The following is a 21031-nucleotide window of genomic DNA, read 5'->3' as shown; positions in this document are numbered from 1 at the left end:
TGAACAGCAGATATCTCAAAACAATTTTTGAAGTTTTGTGAATAAATACAACCTAGGTAACATATTTCTAAACCTAGGTTCTTATTCCTGTAACAACTAATCTCTACAACCTCCTATGAATAAAAGCAAGCAATGTTGTTTCCATGCAGCATGAAATGCAACTGAAATATAACAGTGGTGTAACAATTGTTAAGCTTATAATAGAGAAAAAGGAACACCAGAAGTTAAAATATGACAGCAGTAACTTCTTTAATCCCAAGAGCAGCAGAAGTGGTCTGTAAAACCAGCTACTAGAGAGAACGTAAGTCTGGGTGCCAGATACTGGAGATCAGGGCTCTTAAAGTCAGCTACTGGAGTGACCATAGATATGGACTACCTACTGGAGACACCTTTGCACAGACATTCATGTGTGTGCACACCCCTGTTACCACAGGACACCTCAGGACACTGTAAATACATATATAAGAGGAATAAATGTCACTTTCATTCAATAAGCAATATGCTAATCCAATAATCTAGTAGTGAAGCGTATTTTCAGTCTTTGATATGACCATTTGGTTTACCAAATTTTTTGCAGACTATTTACTTTCCCTGACACACTTCCTCTGCCTTTGAAATTTACAGCAAGTGATATTTTTTACAAACAATTTCAGTATACAACCATCAAGTTACCTTAACATTTAATAGGAACAGCAGGAGGTGCAGAAGGGGGAAAGAATGGGGTTTTGTTTATCCTTCTCCCTCCAAGGCTGCTACCATACCTTTCACATTTTTGTGTGTATCATATTGCTTGCTCATCCCTTCATCCTTTACAATAAAGTTTCCTGCTTAACATTGTGAATGCATGCATACATAGCAGAGTTTTCAAGAACTCCTTTCTTTGAGTTTCTCCTAATTTAGGGTGCAATCTCTTCTACAACATACATACTGACAAGCATCTTGAGTATCATCAAGCATATAATCAGAACTCCAAATTAAAATAAGCATATGTGAATTTCAGCTGAGGGGACAAAGTGTGCCAAAGGATCATAGCCAGGGTCAGCTTTAGGACATGGGCAAAGTCAACAGTATCCTAAAGCACTGCTGCATACTTTGCTTATTTCAGAGACCTTGAAGCAAGGCTGGCTGCTGTTTCTGCCAAAGGCAGCACTGTGGTATGCAATACAGGAAGAAAGCCACCTCTCCTACAAGTAGCTAATACTACTTCTAACCTCCTCATACTCTCAGAAGAAAGAGCAACAAACGTGCTCTCCAGCTTCTTCCTCTGCTCAAAAGGTTTCTCTTTCCCACTGCAGAAGCAGACAAGCTACAGTGCCCCCCCCCCCCCAAAAAGTTGTAATAAGCAGATTTACTTACATTCTAGCAAAATTGTCTGCACTTTGGCAGTAGTCCTTCATTAGCACCACCCAGTTTAGCCCACATCTTCCATTACACAGTGAAGGAAGTGCAACACAGCTGTTTCCATACTTATCCACCAACACAATAGTTCTCATCTTAAAGTCTCTGGTGCGTGTGTGTTGCAGCTGAGACAGACTGGGGGACAGGGGGATTTTTCCCCACAAAGTTAGTTTAATATCAATAAATAGAAATCTTATTATCCATTGCACTTTGAGGCAAACAATCAAACATTTAACCTCAGCAGATTTAGTTTAAATCTCCAAGATGACACATAAGCAAAGTACATATTATGCAGGGTAAAAGTAATTAACAGATGCAAATTTACAAATCCGATATCTCATGAACATCCATGAATAAACTAAATTTATTTCTGTTTCCTACACAATAAGATTAGCATTTAAATGATACTAGTCTCCTGGGCTAGCAGTACTTTTGACATTTGTTTCAGGGCCTAATACAGCACATCATCAACATCACAAAAATATAAACCTCCTTCCCAATGACAACTCAAAACCTTCTGAACAGTTTCCAAACTTTGTGACTGGTCTTCAGTTTAAGGACTTACCACAGTTTTCAAAGCTATTTGTAATAGACTCACACAAATGCAAAGTAAGCAACAAGGTATGTTCAGCAAGACATCCCTTGAACAACTTACCATTTAAAATAAGGGAGTAGAGAATACCCTTTCTGGTTACACGTTTGAGAAGACAGCTGTTCTGTAACTTGCTAGCACACTCAGGTGGCTTTATCTGCAAACAAAAAGAAATTTCAACTTAGTTTTTCAGTAATAGAATAATTAAAGATCAGCATTAAAAAAATCAGGTTCAGTGATCTGTTAAAAAACTTACTAAAATATGCATGAGTAGATTCTAGACACACTTTTAACTGTTTTGAGCTAAACATTATTCCATGTTACAGCTTAAATTTTTTCAGGATCCAAAAATAGCTTGTGTTATTTTATAACCAATGCCCTTTTTTTTTAACTGGATATATCTGCAGAGAAGGTAACACCACTTAAAGACTGTGGGGATGGAAAAATGTAAGAAAATGGCCTATAGTGAAGCATAAGACACCAGGTTTGAGTCCCTCTGAGATTACTTTACAGTAAATTAAATATTACTAAACACAAACCTACTAAAACAAAACACACTAAAAAAAGCAATAAGAATCTCTTGCAAAAATTAAGTAATGAGATGTTTCCATGAAAATATTACAGATCCTAGCATCAGGAGAATATTCTGACTTATAGATGAACATTTAGTCATACACTAAATTTTTATAAAATAAGTTTTTGTGGTTAAGACATAGCTGCCCTTTCTGCAAGAACCATACAAAGATGATCTCTAAACTAGATCGTTTGATTATAAGAGACTAATATTACAGCCATATTGTTAAAGGCTGCTGCTATACATTCCTTGGTGGAACTTGATTAGACATTTTAGACAATAAAAATTCACAAAAGAGATATAAAAACTTCTCTATTTCAAGAGCACATTTATAAAATGGGATTTACAACAAAGCCAAAGCATCTAGAAGAGCAAGACACTGTTAAAGTCACTGCACACAGATTTCTCAAAGACAAGACATGAGTGTCCTTATACAACACCTCTTGTTCACTGTCACCACTCTAAGTTTCCTTCATCCTCCCCCAAAATATTACAGCTTTAACATCATGGTACCCTCGCCTCAATTCCAGTAACCGTTGGTGCAGTGGCCACCTACTCCAAACCTAACACGGCCCTCTGGTTAGCATGCTACCAAAACATACCAGTTGGCCACAGCCTTGGTCTTCACCTAAGTGTTTACATGCTTAACAGAAGGAACTGTTCTGAAGTCACACACTGTAAAACGCTCAGGTACATACAGTTCATCCACATTCAGAGATCTCCCTATCTTATCACTAGGATAGCTATACTATATGTGGAAGAAGGTGCCTTCAAAACACAGCTTTACAATCCTGACTAAAATTAGGTCAGAAACGATCCTATTAACCTAAGTGATCTGAACCAACAGTGATTTATTCAAGTGTATCTGTGGTTCAAGAAACAGGGTTCAATTCTAGGGCCAACAATCTGGATGCAGGAGTTGAATGCACCATTAGCAAGTTTGCTGATGATACCAAACTGGGAGGTGCTGTTGACTCTCTTGAGGGACAGGAGGCCTTGCAGAGGGATCTAGACAGATCGGAGCATTGGGCAATGATTAATGGGATGAAATGTAACAAGTCGAAATGCCAGATTCTGCACCTAGGATGGAGTAGTGTCAAGCACAAGTATAAACTGGGAGAGGAGTAGCTGGAGAGCAGCCCTGCAGAAAGGGATCTGGCAGTGCCGGTCGACAGCAGGCTCAATGTGAGTCAGCAGTGTGTGCCCTGGCAGCCAAGATGTGCATCCTGGGGTGCATTAAATACAGCAAAACCAGCCGGTCAAAAGAGGGGATTATCCCGCTGTATTCAGCATTGGTGCGCCCTCACCTCGAATACTGTGTGCAGTTCCAGGCCCCACAACTTAAGAAGGATGTTGGGGTACTCACACGTGTCCAGAGGAGGGCAACAAAGCTGGTGAAAGGGCTGGAAGGAATGTCCTACGAGGAGCGGCTAAGGACTTTGGGTTTGTCTAGTTTGGAGAAGAGGAGGCTGAGGGGTGACCTCGTTGCTCTCCACAGCTTCCTGAGGAGGGCAAGTGGAGAGGGAGGTGCTGGTCTCTTCTCCCTGGTACCCAGGGACAGGACTGTTCAAAGCCGCACCAGGAGAGGTTTAGACTGGACATTAGGAAGCACTTCTTTATGGAGAGAGTGGTCAAACACTGGAACAGGCCTCCTAGAGAGGTGGTTGATGCCCCAAACCTGTCAGTGTTTAAGAGGCATTTGGACAATGCCCTTAATAACATGCTTTAACTTTTGGTCAGCCCTGAAGTGGTCAGGCAGTTGGACTAGAAGACCGTTGTAGGTCCCTTCCAACTGAAATATTCTATTCTTATAAACAGTCCTCCCCAATATGTACATACTTAGGTATGCAAGTAGATATATACACCATTGCAGTTTAGTTCTCACTAATAATAAAGCCTTTTGTATCTATAGATACTTATCTCTCTATATACACCTACATTCAGTAGGACACACACTGGAAGATACTTGTGAAAAGTGTGGGGTTTTTTCCCCAATTTGAAAGTCTCAAAAACCATTTAAATTGGTTTTAGACAGACATAGGGATCATACAGATTAATCATTAAAGAGCCACCATTTATAAAATTAAAACTCAATGGAATTAAATGGTGACTCCTTACAGTTGACCTATGGGGTTCAATTAAGGACATTACTATGTAAAGAAATGAGGGTGAGAAGGGAGGGAGAGAAATGAAAGCATTTTTAACAGGGGAAACTCATGTATTTAATTATTCCATTTTACACCCTAGCTGCAGAGCTATCCTTGAAAGAGATTAGCATACTCTAGTATTAACTATTAACTACATGGTTCCAGTTTATCACGGTTTCTCATGGTTTGGGTTTTTTCCCCCCCTCCTCCTGTTTTTAAAGAGCCAGAGGAGAAACAGGTTTGTTTCTTTGGGGTCTTTTTTGTTATTAACATTTTTACTTATAAGGCAGTTAAACTAAGGCAGTTTTGCATGGATCTGTGACCTCAAATTTTGTTCAATATAGAGGAGCTTAGTTTAGGAAGATCAAACAAATCACAGAAATCCAGAAGTATGTGAAATAAAGTCCACTTTCTCTTTCGAAAAGGTTAAAGTGGCTTAAAGCCATCATGCCTGCTGTTACCATGAGATTTTTATGGTTTTAATTAAGCCCTGTTTTCATAAAAGGGAATTTTAAAACTACTTCTACTTCACACTGTTTAATATGGTTAAGGAAAAGTATGAACTTCATTATCCTAATCGCATAACCCATCCAGGTTATCTACTGCTTTACCAGACTCAACACCAAGCAGTTGATACTAACTCAAGAGATCAGATTTGCCTGTTCCCACTAAATATTCTCATAAATTCAATAAATACTATTCTTCAGATTACTTCAGTATCTTTTTCACAGCCATATTTAGTATTTTCTATTGCGGGGGGGGAGGGGGGGGGGGCAGTCAGCTGCAACAAAAGGCGAATTATATAAAAGTAACTTCCACAAAGAGATTTTGAAGCAATGAAAAAATCTTGATCTGATAATCAAGTCTAAAAACCTAAATTTCTTAATACATACAATACTGCATGTATATATATACATCCCAGATCTCTCTTAACAGTTCATAATGTGATTGCAGGTGTGCCATCCTATTCTCTCACAGTTTCTTGGCTGTGTCCCTCCCTCAGTCTTCCAACAACCATAAAATACCCATTTCAACTACATTTTCAAGTCCTGCTCCCTTTGCCTTCCTCTACTGAATATTTTGAAAACTACAAATAATGTAGATTATTTTCAAGAATTAAATACAGATTTACATCATGTAAGACACAAAATATTTTGACTTTGGGAAAAAAAAACCAAACATTAAATGTTTTGAAACAGTTGCAACTGGTGCTGAAAGGCATGGGCCACCAATAAATCCAACCTAGCTTCTTCTCATTTGAAGAGCAAAAGCTATTCTCTTTAACACTCTGCAGACAGGAGTGGAGGCACAGAACATATCACAGGAAAGGAACCATGCCATGTCCCAAGACAATACCATGCCTGCCCAGGCAGCAGCTGACAGCTCCAAAGCAATGTGTGGCTTACACTCAGGAATGGAAGCAACCAGATGTTTTGGTTATTACTGACCACTCTGCTCTGGGATGGGAAGAGAGAGAGAAGGGACAGCAGGAAATCTGGCACAGCTTCAAATCCACCTCTTCCCACCTCCATACAGGAAAGCAGAAACCACACAATGCTTTGGGGCTCCAGCTCCACTTCCCAGAGGACAGGGCTGAAGCTGCACAGCTGTGACAAATTGCTTCCTCTTTCCCTCTTCATTTAACAGCTGCTTGGTGCTGGCAGAAGACCAGGAGAGGAACAAACTATTACCAAAAAGGGAGGTTCAGTTAAAAGCTTGAGAACTACTGATGTTCAGTGTGTTAAGCTTTTGCTCAGAGAACACAAGCACATGCACTGCAGATGTGTGGAAGCTAGCAAGTAAATCAATACCAGATTGAGAACTTGATGCCTTATCTTTACTCTCCTACCACAAGTAACCTCAGTTTGAAATGCTCATGTAGCTCTTCACAGGTGACCTCTATGACCAACATGTGGTAAGGTGGTATAAGCACCACAATCATCTGAGCTGACCACTCATGTTATTACAGGTTACAAAATTCCTGGCAAATTCTGCATCAAGTACAATGAACTAAAACAGATCATCTAAGAAGGCATGGAACCTTGTTTGTTTTGGGGTTTGGTTTTTGTTGTTGCTGGTTTTGGGGAGTTGGGGTTTTTTGTTTGGTTTTGTTTTTTTCAAAGCTTCCTTTATGGGGAACCACTTGAAAGTATCACCTGATCCCACATAATATAATTCTTCTTTCAACACAGTACAGACGCATACTGGTTTTCTTACTTTAGCAACTCTTGTTGCAGATTACCATGGGAATCACACTTTTTTTTTTTTAAAGAGGTTATTGCCCCCACCACTTTTAAGATCCTATGTTTTCACAACTTACTGCCTACAGAAATAATGGTATTTTCCACTAACTAGCAGCATGAACTGGCATTTCCATAAACTACTGGCAACACGCTTCCTATCTCACCAATTTTACTCCTGCTATGCAGGTCTACTTTAGAAAAATCAAAGCGTTTCAAACCAGGTTTCATTAATGGTTTTCTCTCGTCTTTTGACACACACGGAAGATCCAAGCTCAGATCTCAGAATTGCAGATACTCACTAAGTTTTAATTTTGTTACCCTTGCATCTTTGGGACATTGACACCAATGGAAATGTAAAATTGTAAATTTTAGGCATTTAAAAACACCTAAGTTTCACTAGTCAGCTGTATCCTTGATGCCTGTCTTTCTTTTTTTTTCTTTTTTTAAAGCCAAGACTTCCAGAAAGTGAGATTTAGCCATGCTGCTGGCATACACAGAAGAAAACCAAAGGGAACAAAACCTTCCACTACCTCATTTTCAAGCATGACAATAGTGCAGAGATGCCCTGCCCTTGAAAAAGGCTTTTATTTAGGAGTAGCCTATTATCCGGTTAACATGTAAGTAACTAAATGTTCTGCACCAAAACTACTACTTTAAAAGGGAATCTTGCAACTTTCAAGTGGACAACTTAAGCTGTTATTAGGACAAGCCCATCTTCAAGTGCTTAAAAAATAAAACAAATAATCAACCATCAGGACCAAGTAGGCAGTCATGGGGAAAGGACATTTTCCCAATAAAAAGTCACAGTAACAACAACTGGCATCCACACAATGATCTTTGCCCTCACGTGGCCCACTGAAAGACTGAGGTTTAAGATCTTACAACTTGAATCAAGATAGCTTTCTAGATGTATTCTTACTGCTACAAAAATAGTCATGTCCTCTCCTAAACATAAAGTAAAACAAAAGTAGAATAAAAAGTCCAACCATGAACCAGCACCAATCCTCCACTGGTAATGTTTTGCTGCATTTTTCAGGTAAATAGATCACTGGCTGTATGCACATTACTTAGGATTGTACAATTAATCAGAATTTTAAATCTCAAAACCCCTTCTCCATCAGACTCGCAGCATCTGATCACTTCATGTCAGTCATTTTTTCTGCTTTTATTCAGGTAATTAACAATTAGTAATGGAAAACATCATTTGAGTAATAACAAAAAGTACCACAATATTGCATAAAATTTTGGACAACAGGTCAATGGGATTTCAGGTACCAGTAGAACTGTCTTTTCTCCTACCAGCTTCTTGCTCTTTGAAAGATGAACTTGCCCAAACAAGAGTTACAACCTGTTCTCTGGAAATTTAAACCCAATCAGACTAGTACACAAAGTGATACTGCACCAGTAATGGGAACCCACACAATACCTATTCCCACTAAGACAAGCACAACCCTCTTTTCCCTCTAGAGGGGTTATGGCACTTTTTTTAAACCAAGCCCAGTAAACTAAGATACAACTAACTAAACTAAGACTAAACTTCCCAAGTTCTTGTACAGTTACAATACAGCTGAAATATTTCTCTACCACATTGTAGTTTTTGTTAAATAGTAAACAGAATTAGGAGAAAAAAGTTTAACACTAAATCTTGTACCAGATGCACTTCTGAAGAAATATGAAACAAATAAAAGGCATTAGCCGGAATTCAAACAAAAGCACATGAGAACACACAAGAGATGTTTTGAGATTTCATGCCCCTTTGCAACTTTCATTTTGCCATCTCTCTCTGCATAAAAGAACACCGATTTAACGGCTGGAAGTGATGTTATGCTATCAACAATAATTTTTATCCCCAAGCACAACCAGCTCTAAAGCAATGTATCTGTGCATTAGGAAGAAAAGCTATTAAAAACAGAGTAGGTGAAAACTGTTACTGGATCAGCTGAGTGATTTATAAAGCCTCATCTTGGCTACCAAGAATCTACCTGGCAGAGACTACTCATTAATAAGGAAGAGAACTTCACTTTCTCCTAAGCCTTTGGAGTATCAGTATCTGTTCCTGGATAGAACTGTTGTAAATCCCTTTCTTACATAAAAGAGTTCACAACTAACATTCTTTGTTTGAGGGGAAGGGAAGGACAGGGCACCTGCAGCTACTGCATCCTTACGGGCCAGCTGTTCACACAGGTCACGTTCTTCTCTATTCAGACTCACCAAAAGTTGTTTCAAGCCTACAGAAGAACATAATATTCAAGCTTCCCATTTTGGCCAAGTTTATTCTTCCTCTAACATCCAATAAGAACTTGATTTAAATCAGCCAGTCCTGCATGCTTTGAACCAGAAAAGAGGATCAACACTTCATTATACACCTGCAGAAATGAGCAAAAAAGCATAGAAGGCAGATTTTATAAAGCACTACTAATATCATGCAAATTAACTAATCCACAGTGGAATTTAATTATATCTACAGTCTTATCTTTCCTACAGTTACATTTATTTTAGTATTTTGTTCAAAGTAGATTTAGAAGACTCAAAAACACACTTCTGACAAAAGAACACTTGTCCTTCAAGCTTTGTATTTCAAACAAGCTTTTGTTTCAAGGTTTCCTCCATATATTTTAAGTTGTTCAACCTGATATTTTAGAACTAATGAGAATATAGTAACTTTCAATAACCTTCAATTAAATTCACTGGTTTTATTCCTCTAGATTCAACACCCATATTTCCTATCCTCACAGTTAAATCTCCCTAATGTTTCCCACTCAGTGCTAAAGCACATGAATTTTCTCCATTCTAAGCATATCCCCGTAACTGCATGAACCTAGACAAACTTCCTTGGTTAACTAGGACTGTTCTATGCTGTATTTATTGTTCTGCAATGAGGCATAAAGAAAGTTATCTTTGGCCAACAAATCAAAGCTCTTCCCTGTCAAGACTGTCATCCCTTAGGTTCACAAAACTTACTTCAATGTACTTTCGAATGCTTCATATTCAAAGACATTAACAGCCATAATTCTACCCAGATGAACAAGAGTGGTGATACTCAAACTACAGATTTATAGCTATGGGTCTTACAGTTAACATCACAGTTTACCATAAACATAAAACGAAGCCTTATTTATTTATACCTGAACCTCAACATTTAAGTCTAGCTTTGAAAAACTTCAAAAAATTACTACAGGCTGCCTGTGTGCTTCTCTGGAGCCCAGTAACTCTCGACAAGCTATGATTAGCATTTAGCAGCTTAAAGGCTAACTATGCTTGTTGTTTCAACCTTGACAACCAACTGTAAGGACACACCATTAAATTTAAGCTTCCAAAAGCATTTAACATTTGATTCCGCTGAAAATACAGTTTTACTACATGTTTTGAAAATAAAATCACTTTTTCCTCTTTTAGAAATCCATGATGATGCCAGACATATGCTTGTTTTCCAAACAACAACTGTTTAAAAGAAAGAATACTCTTTCTGATGTTCCTGCCAAAAATAACATTCTGTGGCTTAAAGAAATCTGATAGCAGGCAGTTTACTCAGTTGAGGGAAGAAGGGTTTGCATTTGGTAAGGGTTTACATTTCATGTCTTGCATCTATGTCCCTCCATTTTAAGTTTGTTTGGGGATGAATGTGGCAGTAGGGAGAGGTTTTGTTGTGGCTTGTTGGGGTTTGGTTTTTTTTTTACATCTCCAAGCACTTCACTCTCTAAAAAAAGGCATCTGTGGGTTTTACCAGAAATGACACGAAGCAGAAGTTCATCACAATGCATTTCTTTCTTACAGGGAATACTAGGATATAAAAGAAAGAGTTTGAAAGGGAAGTAAAAGAAGACTTCAGAAGAAAGCATAGGAGAGAGTTTGCAGCAGGAGGAAGCGGAACAGAAAATTCAAATGAGGAAGTAGCACACAAAGAACATTAACAGCTTCATCTTAAGACATAGGAGAGGGAGAGAAGGAGATGGATTGAGGGTTTCAGCTGCTGTTGTCACAGGCAGCAAAAATACTACCTGCCCAATAAAGGTGGTTATTTCACTGCTGCCTTGATAGTTTCAGATTAAGGGACAAAACGAGTAACAGAAGCATGCAAATTGGACTATATACTGCATAAGACTTATTTCTGTACATTTCAGAACGCCACAATTTTAAGACAAGGGTTCTATCTGCTACCATATTTGACTTCATCCTTCATTAATTACTCACAGAAATAGTAATTGGACCAATTTACTAAGTAATGTAAAATATTTAGCTGACTTGAGGCATCTAATAACACAACAGAAGTTCTAGAATTTTCCCCAATTGCGGAGTTTTACTTGCTGCTTCCCAGCAGTTTTTGAAAATAGTTATAAATCCTATTGAACAGAACCTTGCCATCACTCTCCAAGATACAGAAATTCCTGAAGGCTTCTAAACCTGCTCCAGTATCAAGCCAACTAGCCAGACAACACTTCAGCCAGCTGAGTGAACATAATCTCCTACACAACAGCAAGCTGCAGATCCATGCAAGCTTAGAGGCACTCACAATTGTTAGTATGGCACCAGAACAACATTATTGCAAAGCATGTACCTTCTCCAGTAGGATAGCAAATATTTTAGAAAAATAAGGTCAGAATCCCAATGAGCTCACAGTAGTATTTCAGATGCAGCTATTTCAGGCTAATAAAAATCCTTAAGGTTAAAAACCCAACCACTTATTAGTCCAACATGGAAGCTTTTCCTGTCATTAGCAGTGCAAATCCAGCAGAGAAATTCAGCAACTAGACATGAAGGTCTCTTTACAGCATTATTAGCTTGAGCTGTAACTAGGTGTTGCTCCTATCTTATCTACACACTTGTGTAGAATTACCCTGAATCAAAGGATGCTTGAAATTTCAAGATAATCTACAAGAGTACAAGCAGCATTTGATGACAGAGGCAAATGTTATAATAGGTACATTTCATTTGAGGGCTGGAAGACTATACCTCAGTGCATTCTCAGACACTCCTCTTGAAGGCATTTGTACCTCATCACTTCAACATTCAGGTATTTCATGCTTGCCATGCACAAGCTCTACAACTCTTTACTTGCTATAAAGTCATTCCTACAGTGAAGATGTACAAGACCAGTGGGATCTGAAGAATGGAGAGCTTCAAGAGAAGCAAGCTAACTGAGCTGAAAGAGACAGGCTCCCCTCCATCTAGTAAAATGAAGCTGCTGAAATGCTAATTCCTGGTTCTTTCTGCAAAAAGGGTGGATAGAAAGCACATGGTTTGCACATCTGCTTGTCTAGCATAGCCTGACAGGTACCCTTTCCCCAATACACAGATAACCCGAAGTGTAACAAAACCACTTGTATAACTGTACCAAGACATCCTCTTTAAATATGACAGAGTTAACTGCAGCCCCACTCAAGCTCTTGAGTTGGCATGCAGAGGTCAGAAGGAACTTCAATATTCAAACTGTGCGCAAAAAATAGTAATATGTGTATGAGTGTCTTCAAATTCAGCATAAAATCAAACGTAGGTTTCATCTGAAGTGATGTGTTATCTCCTCCACGTTTGCAGCTGTTTAAGCATTCAAACCAGCAGCTAAGCTTTAAAAAGAACAGCACTTTCCCAGGAAATAACTCTACAATAAACCTGTGCTGATATGAGTTCCAGAGAATTTCAACATCATATAGAAAACTCAGCAGCAAACTCTAACCGCTGTAGAACTAAAAAGCCACATTTTCACTAAAGCCTCCCTTGTAATTCAGAAGTTCAAACTTCATTTCTTCATTCGCATGTAATGAGGCAGAAGAACTTCTCAAAAAGTTGTTTCCAAAGGCTGTTTGAAGTTTCAAACTAAAACAAGCTTCCCAGGCCTTGTCTTGTAGCACACTAGTCCCCACAGCTGCCTGTTGCTCTGTTAGGACAAAACCAAGACCACAGCAGATGAATGGTTTTCCTCAGCATCACCGAATACTGACCTTTTCCACTGTGGGATTTCAAAACAAACATCAAGAAATCAATTCCAACATTTGCTGGAATACTGTTAACATGTTTTGATATATTATGCCTGTCACCCACTATGTAAGCTCTCCAACTATTACTTTTTACAAGCAAAGTGGTTGCCACTATGAAGATGCACAAGAAACCTGGGATCCATCAGCTGAAGAACTAAGGTCTCTGGCTATGAGGAAAGCACGTGTCCTAATGCCATTTCATTTTCCAAGTCACAGGAGTGCAGAAGAGGATCTGTTTATACCTTTTTTATGAAGCAAGTTATGGATCTAAGGGTTATATACTGCTCGCTTGCTCTAACCAGCCTCTCCGCTCAGGTACACAACAGTGACCCAAACACCACTGTCCTTATCTTACAGGACATCAGAAACACAAAACAGAAGAGACAAGTTAGCCCTTTCTAACTTTCAAAGGCAGGCCTTGCAACAAGAAAAGCAGTGCTAGGCCACAAGAAAAAGCTACTGGAAAGGGAGGAGAGGGCAACAGTTGCATATATCAGCTATGACTACAAACATTAACTATAAACCTTCAAATAAAGGAATACTCAAACTCAGCTGGCCATTACAGTCATCAGAACTGGAACAAATTTCACCTCCAGATTAAATTTGAACCCCAGCCCCTACTAACAGCTGTCAATGGTATCTCGCTCTGCAGCAAGTGAAAAGCAGATAACTGATTAACCAGTCCATGGCAGAAAGTCCTGATGGTCACATTTTATGACATGTTCTCCACCTATAAATATGGCAGAACTCCAGTAATTCCCAACTTATACTAACTGTCCTTTAGACACAGCCTTAACATTATATTCTCTTTGCTCCGGCAACCAGACTTGAATAAAACATTTTTATGAGATTATACATGCTTTTCAGTCTTCTGAAAACAGAGCACTGATGAGGTGCTTTGTTCACTTTTAGTTTCTATGAATATATCAACAATAAAAGGAAATATTTTTTCCACACGCTATCTTCCAAACAGCCGGTGAAACTCAAGTCCCCTAAGGCCTCTAAAATACTATTACATTATACCTTCCATACTCTCATAGAATCATAGATTATCCTGAGCTGGAAGGGACCCATGAGGATCATCAAGTCCAACTCCTGACTCCACACAAGGCAGCCTAAAAGTTAAACCACATACCCAAGAGCGTTGTCCAAACGCTTCTTGAACCCCAGCCAGCTTGGGGTCACAACCACTTCCCTGCAGAGATTGTTCCAGCGCTTGACCACCCTCTCAGTGAAGAGCTGTTTCCTAATACCCAGCCTGAACTTCCCCTGATGCAGCTTTCAGTCACTCCCTTGTGTCCCATCACTGGACACCAGAGAGACAACATCAGCACCTCCCTTTCCGCTCCCCCTCATGAGGAAGTTGTAGACAGCGATGAGGTCACCCCTCAGTACCCTCTTCTCCAAGCTGAACAAACCTAGTATCTTCAGCTGCTCCTCGTAAGTCATGCCCTTTAGTCCTTTCACCATCCTTGTTGTGCTCCGTTGGACACACTCTAGTTTGCATCCTTATATTGAGGAGCCCAAAACTGTTGGTATATTTTATTCCATCAAGGACCTCTGCCTTCATAATCTACCAATACATTAAAAACACTAAACAGGCTTTGTAAATCATGAAGAAAGCACACTAATTTAATCCAGAATATTACTGTATGCTAAGGTCCAACTAATTACCTAGTAACCTAGAAGACAAGACAATAAAAAAGAACATAGACAAATATGAGCAGAAGTAGCAAATAACAGCATTCCAAGAAAAATATAATATCATCTCAATTCCTAACAAGGAGATACAAGTGTTTCCTGAATGAGGAATCTCTAACATATTACTGGTAAAACAGTAAGTGTTCAGTATTAAGAGACATGCCCCTAAAAAAATTGGGGCTTCCACTCAGGTAACCCAACAGGAAAATACAGGCAGCAGCCATTGCGCACGGCCATCCAAATAGAGCACTTCAACTCAACAAGATGCAGTAGCCTCTACACCTTACTAGCACAGCCCCAGCCCAAACACCACCCCATTTTAGTATTTAACTGTTCAGCAAACGGCTTAAATATACATGAAATAGTTATATGTGCCCATAGACAAGCCAGGCACCTGAACACACAACAACATTACCTTAGAAAGACTGAAGGAGCCAATTTCAAGAACATCTCAACAGAAAAAGAGTTAGAAAAGGCTGAATGACAGCAAAGTATTTCAGCATACTTCTTCATTAGGTAAAGTATCAAATAACAAGCTTATGTAAAATTTCCAATGTCTGAAAAATTGTAATTGCTAGCAGCACTTGAATATTTTATCAAGTTAATTTAGATCATGCATTAAACAGCATTTTCACTATTTATGATTTAAACTTTCCTTCCCAGTTTTAAAGTTCTATCAGCAAACAAAAGGTTGACAGAGGACTTGAGAATCACCATAATACATACAGAACTCTAAAGCAAATGCATATTCAGGTACCAAAAAACAACCCCCAAAACACATTAATGAATAGTTATAAGAGCCAAACAAACCTTAACTATGCTTTTACACCAGCATAGGAAGAAACATAACCATCCCATAAGCCTCCAAAAAATCTGCCTCGTTCAAAATTAATAATGATAAATATTTTTCATCAATGTGAATTTATCTGTGCATATTGCTGTGTAAACAAGCAGTGCTTGATACAGTTTTACCATATGAAATTATTCTATAGTTTCTATGTTGGGCAAATTTCAACAACAGGGATGTGCAATAAAAGCTCATGCCAGAGAAACAGTGAAATAGAGTTTTGATTTATGGAACTAGAGAAAACATGCCAGGCTGTAATATTGTGCACAACATTTGAAAACCTCATTTTTTCTTGTCCTGGAGAAAAATACATTTAAGTCAATCAAAAACTCTGGTTTTGACAGATTAATGGAAGTTACAACTGCCTTAGCATAGACTACTTCTATTTATATCAATTATGATGACTGTAAAATATGAGTTCTGAACAGATTCAAATTACCACTGATATCTATACATACTTTACTTATGTCATTTACCAGCATTTTAAAGGTTGCATCATATTCTGAATAATATTATAAAACCAAAGCATCTACAGAACGCAAGATTAATTCAAAAACTAAAGCAAAAATATCTGCCTGCCAGCCATGTCCAAGACACTTATTTCAGTTACGCTATTATGCTCACTAATGCTTAGCCAATTCTCTTAACTTGGCACTCAGTCTACATCAGTTCTTTCCAGTACTTCTTACCAAAATGCTCTTGCAAGGAAGTTTGCAGTTACAAATGTTTAGAAGAAAACCTACACATTAAGTATAATCTGTTTGATAGTATACAAGTGATGGGGAAATATTTTGCTTTATTGTTTTCATTATAGACTGATGTCTGTTCAAAACAAACACAGACATCAGTCAAGTTCAACCTAACTCAATTTTTCTGCTTCTAAAATATATATTTTAAAATACAAAAGATTAACTCAGTGTTGAAACATGCCTTTGAGTAGCACAAGTATAATGAATATTCAAAAATAAAATATTAAATACATTTGGCATAAAGATGTTCTACGCTTAATAGAAACACACATTGTCCCCTATCACCATATTTGGCTACCAAATCTCTATAGGAATAAGGAGATTATATTTGTAACCAAAAGGCAGGAAGGAGCTCCAAGAATCTTGAAAAAGAGAGTAACTAAAATTTTGCTAAATGGAGAGATCCACCAAAAAAAAAATAATCCCAAACACACACAGCAATCAATTCTGGACCCAGCAAACACCATTACTTTACTGGCAGATTACTTCAGTATGCGAAAGGAAAAACTAATTAGCAATGTGTTGAAATTCAGAACACCTATAAATCCCTAACACAAATAAGTTTGGATTCATTTTTAAAAAAAAAAAGAAGCAAATCCAACAAATGCTTACTATATTAACAAGCCTTCAACAACAATTCTCTAGCTATCTCACCTGCCAAAAATAAAGAAATTAAACCAGATAAGCTCCTAGTTTTACAGCCTAAATGAGCACTAAGACTTCCATTTTGATCTCCAGCTGTTTCTACACACAAATTTCTTAACTTCTTCCCAAATGTTTTGTTTCCCCTTTTGGCAGAGGAAAAAGAAACAACATCTATTAGCAGCTAAAAATATTTCAGTTATCAGAGTTTTCAGAAAGGGGTGAAAAACAACAGTGCTTTTCCAGTTAAAAAACACCCCAGTGCAACATTTCAACAGCTTTTACAAGAGGCTGACTTCTGTACAATTAGATCTAAATAACAGTAAGTGTGAAGGAAAGCACTTACAGGTTAAAGTTGAACAAATAAATCTGGTGTAACTTCAGGTTATTTTCATTATTACTTCTAAAGGCAGACTGAGTTCTCAGGAGATAATCTGTTATAGCAGTTCTGCTACAGAGCTAAGGCTCAAGATGCCTCAATTTAATTCTTAGTCGAGCAACTGATTTTCTTGCATTACAGGTATTCTGCAAGTCTTCCATACGGAGAAGTTAATACTCACCCTCTACCTCTTTATCTGTTCTTTTAAGGGAATAAGTAGTTACGATCTGTGACCTGTAGTATTCCTTGTACAAGGAAGCTTCTGAAGACAATGTGCAGTTATATGTAAACACAAAGACATTTATTTGTCATCTGATCCTATTAACGATCTTCATATACTGAATGACTTTAAGATTAGAGAACTAAGAAATGAGTCTGATAAGAGCAACTTCTCCCCATCAGTACTTTAAATTAGTATCTTTCCAATGTTGATGTAATTCACAACACTCAGTGTCATAGCCCACTGGACACTCATAGCCTGGCTAGTAACTTAGGCTAGTAGTGCAATTCACCTGATACGCAGCCGGTAGCTCAATATCCTATGCAAGCAAAAAATAAAATAAAAAGGAGTCACAATAACAACCACAAGAAGCCCAAAGAATTTTAACTGGAGCCACACATGAAACAGGAAGAAACCCATACATCACCATTGAATTAAAAAGGCCAAAAAATGCTTTATTATACAACCTGTATTAAATTCAAGCTCAGTTACAAAACCATAGGAAGTACACACCAACTAAAGACAAGCTTGCAAGAGCAGACTGCAACTAACTGCAACAACATTTCTTCCTCATTCCTCACTAAAAACAGTCAAGGGAGCTCTGGAAGATGATGCTATGGGAGGGCTCAAAGTAACAAAGATTTAACTGCATATATTTATCTTTTTACACCATGAGTCCTCCATGCAGTTCTCTCAAGGCTTTTTCCCACTCCAATTACTACAAATTACACCAAGATGTAACTGTCCATGCAGAAAATTTAATCAAAAAGAGAAGACTTGCAAAGGCATGAAAGCTAATTCACTGTACAGGTGACACTGATATAGTGACTTAAACACTCGGCTACCATCAGCTCTTCTGGAATTCTTCACCAAAGTATCTGTTCTTGCTTGGTCTGGTTTTCAGAAGTCCTGTCCTGCTAATCACTGTATATAAGAAACTTCAAAATAATATTCCTATCATCTGTCACACGATGGCTTTTCTTCCTCTTTCCTCCATACAGAAGCATTGCCTGCAGACACTGTTATTCTTGTTTCAGAGAAATACATGGTGTATACCTTCTCACTGAAGGATAAAGTAAATAAACCTGAGCTAAAGTAGTCACACCAAAGAGCACCTGGTCTGTAAGAAGTTTATATTACTACTCCTAAAATCATAATCCTGAGGTATGTTGTACAGACAAGATATATAGTGAAAAACAAAGCAGGTTTATGCTGCTATTAACTATGAAATGTCATGTGTTGTACCATATAAATCAAACATGAAGCCTCAATAACTTATTCCTGCTCTGAATGCCCCCTTTTAAAGCACAAGTAATTCTATTTCTGACATATAAGGTCATCTTTTATTACTTCCATAAACAAATAGGAAGATCAGCAAAGACCAAACAATTTCAGTAACTATTCTGCATAATCAAGGCTATTGTTTTAGTATCTATCTGATTAAAAAATGTTTTCTGTTTTTCTTTATTTGAAGAAAATAGCCATGGAAAAAAGAAGAAGAAAGGACTGGTTCAATTACATATTATTTCATGTACAACAAAACCTCTGTGTTCACCACCTAACAACTACATTCACACTGCTGCTAGCAATACAAACACAAAACTAATCCTCCAGGAAGCAGCAAGAGAAGTCTGCTTTGCACAACTCATCCCCAAAATTCACCTGGAAATAAACAGAGCTTTCACATTGCTCAAGGGGAGCATGGTCTGGTCCTGGTCTCAACTGAAGAGCTGCAGATAAAACATCCTTCTTACTGAAAGCCACATTCTTACTGGGCAAGAATGACTTAGGGCGTTTATTTTAGAGTAGGCAGATAACTGTCCTTCCAGCTTAATGTATTTTTTTCTGATGAGAACTTAAAGGCAAAAGTAAGCTGTAACTGAACATAACACCTAACAAAGCTCAGTTCCACAGCTCAAATAGAGGGTTTAATCTTGAATCTTTAGTTTGCAAGCATTGTAACTTGTAACTTTAATCTAACAGGTTTCCAACTTGAGTATTAGTCTACATAATTATTCCGTATCATGTCAACCCCCATATATTAGAGGCCACACAACTTAGCATCTAAGCAACAGATCGCTGTAGCATGGGAGAGCATGCTGGAGAATAAGGATTGCAACCTTATTCCATTACTTCATTCCCTTCTTCAAGCACACACACTATTAGCTACCATGGAAAATATTATATCAGGCAAAGTCAAAACAACAGTTTGTCTCCTATAAACTTAATACTTTGATTCCCTAAGTAAAGCTTAAAAAGAAAAAAAAACAACAGTCTTACATGATACGCAAAGCAAAGAGACCTCCTCCTTCTCACCCTCAGATTTCAAGTCTCTTGAAGTTCCTGGCTGCTTTCATAATCTGCCCCCATCTTTTTCTAATAGGAATACTTTCCCCTCATTCCCTGTAGTTTACAACAGAGGCACAAAGAACCACAGCTAGACAGCTTTTTCCCATTCCTGCACAAACAGCGCACAAACTAAACCATTTGTTCTTTGAAGTATTTTCTATCAAGGAATCTCACAACTGCATCCAATAACCCGTCACTCAAGTACTGGCCCCACTTCACAGATTGTTGCTCACCCTTAAAACTACCAGCCCTTCTCCCGTTAGTTATCTGCAGCGATTACTGAACTGTATCAGAAACAAGAAGAAAGAAAATAGATAAAGCATTTCTTAACCACTTTCCAGCTAGCATTAGGCATTCAGCAGTTGCAGTAAACCCCTGTCTTCACATGCCTGCGCTCACCCAGACTCCCAGCTTCTTCTCAGCGACACGCTCACTTAAATAAGTGGGGAAAAAACAATTAATCTGCAAAAAACACGAGTAGAAAAAAAAAAGGGCGGGGGGTGTTAAAAGTTCCCGAGCTGTCAAGGACTCCCAGCGCCCTTCAAAGCCAAAGACGATTATTTTTAAGTACTTCAAGACCGCCGGACATCAGAAGAGACTTGCCAGTGTGACGCCGCGGTGCTGGGGCCACTCGCGGGGGAAACACGAGCGGGGATGAGGCCCCCGCCGGATTTGCGGTGCTCGGGGCTGGGCGCCGCGTTCCCCCGCAGCCCGGTCGGAGCCCCGACCGGGCTGCGGGGGAACGCGGCGCCCAGCCCCGAGCACCCTAAGTCCGGGGGGCTCATCCCCGACCCCCCACGCGGGAGTGGGGTGGGGAGGGGGCTCCACAACCCCCACCCGAGACCGAAAGGGGGAAGGGGGAACGCTCCCCGCGGCTCCAGGGTCTGGCGAGGGGCCGAGGCCGGCAGGAGGGCTAGAAACAAAAGCTTCCCTCCTCCCCCCCGCCGGGCTGAGGCGAAAGGGCCCCAGGACGGGCAGCTCAACCCGGGCCGGAGGAGAAGGAGAAGCCCCGGAGCGCCCCGCCGGCTGCCCGCACCACGGCTGTGAGGAAACGGGCGCCGCCGCGCTGAGGGGGCTCCCACAGGGTCAACGGCGGGATTAATCCCCGCGGAGCGGCGAGAGACCGTTAAAAAGCGGCCGCTCCCCCTCAGCGCCCCTCCCGGCGGCCGCCGGGCTCCCGGGGAAGGGAGGGGGGAACGGACCCCCCTGAGAGCTGCC

At 39.3% G+C, this 21031-nt stretch overlaps 1 protein-coding gene across 1 annotated transcript in view; it reads right to left on the bottom strand.

Annotated features, from left to right (window-relative positions):
- WASF3 (WAS protein family, member 3) overlaps positions 1-2147 on the bottom strand; it is a 54596-nt gene extending 52449 nt beyond the window's left edge. The window contains exon 1 of the mRNA XM_010572676.1: positions 2054-2147. The gene's annotated coding sequence lies outside the window, so the exon portion shown is untranslated. The remainder of the gene's footprint in view (positions 1-2053) is intronic.
- Positions 2148-21031: the final 18884 nt, after the last annotated feature.

This window comes from Haliaeetus leucocephalus, unplaced genomic scaffold (genome assembly GCF_000737465.1).
Source record: "Haliaeetus leucocephalus isolate CR32 unplaced genomic scaffold, Haliaeetus_leucocephalus-4.0 Scaffold351, whole genome shotgun sequence".
In the NCBI taxonomy this organism is placed as follows: domain Eukaryota; kingdom Metazoa; phylum Chordata; class Aves; order Accipitriformes; family Accipitridae; genus Haliaeetus; species Haliaeetus leucocephalus.
The sequence above is the reverse complement of the archived record's forward strand: the minus strand, read 5'-3'. Positions and strand labels throughout refer to the sequence as shown.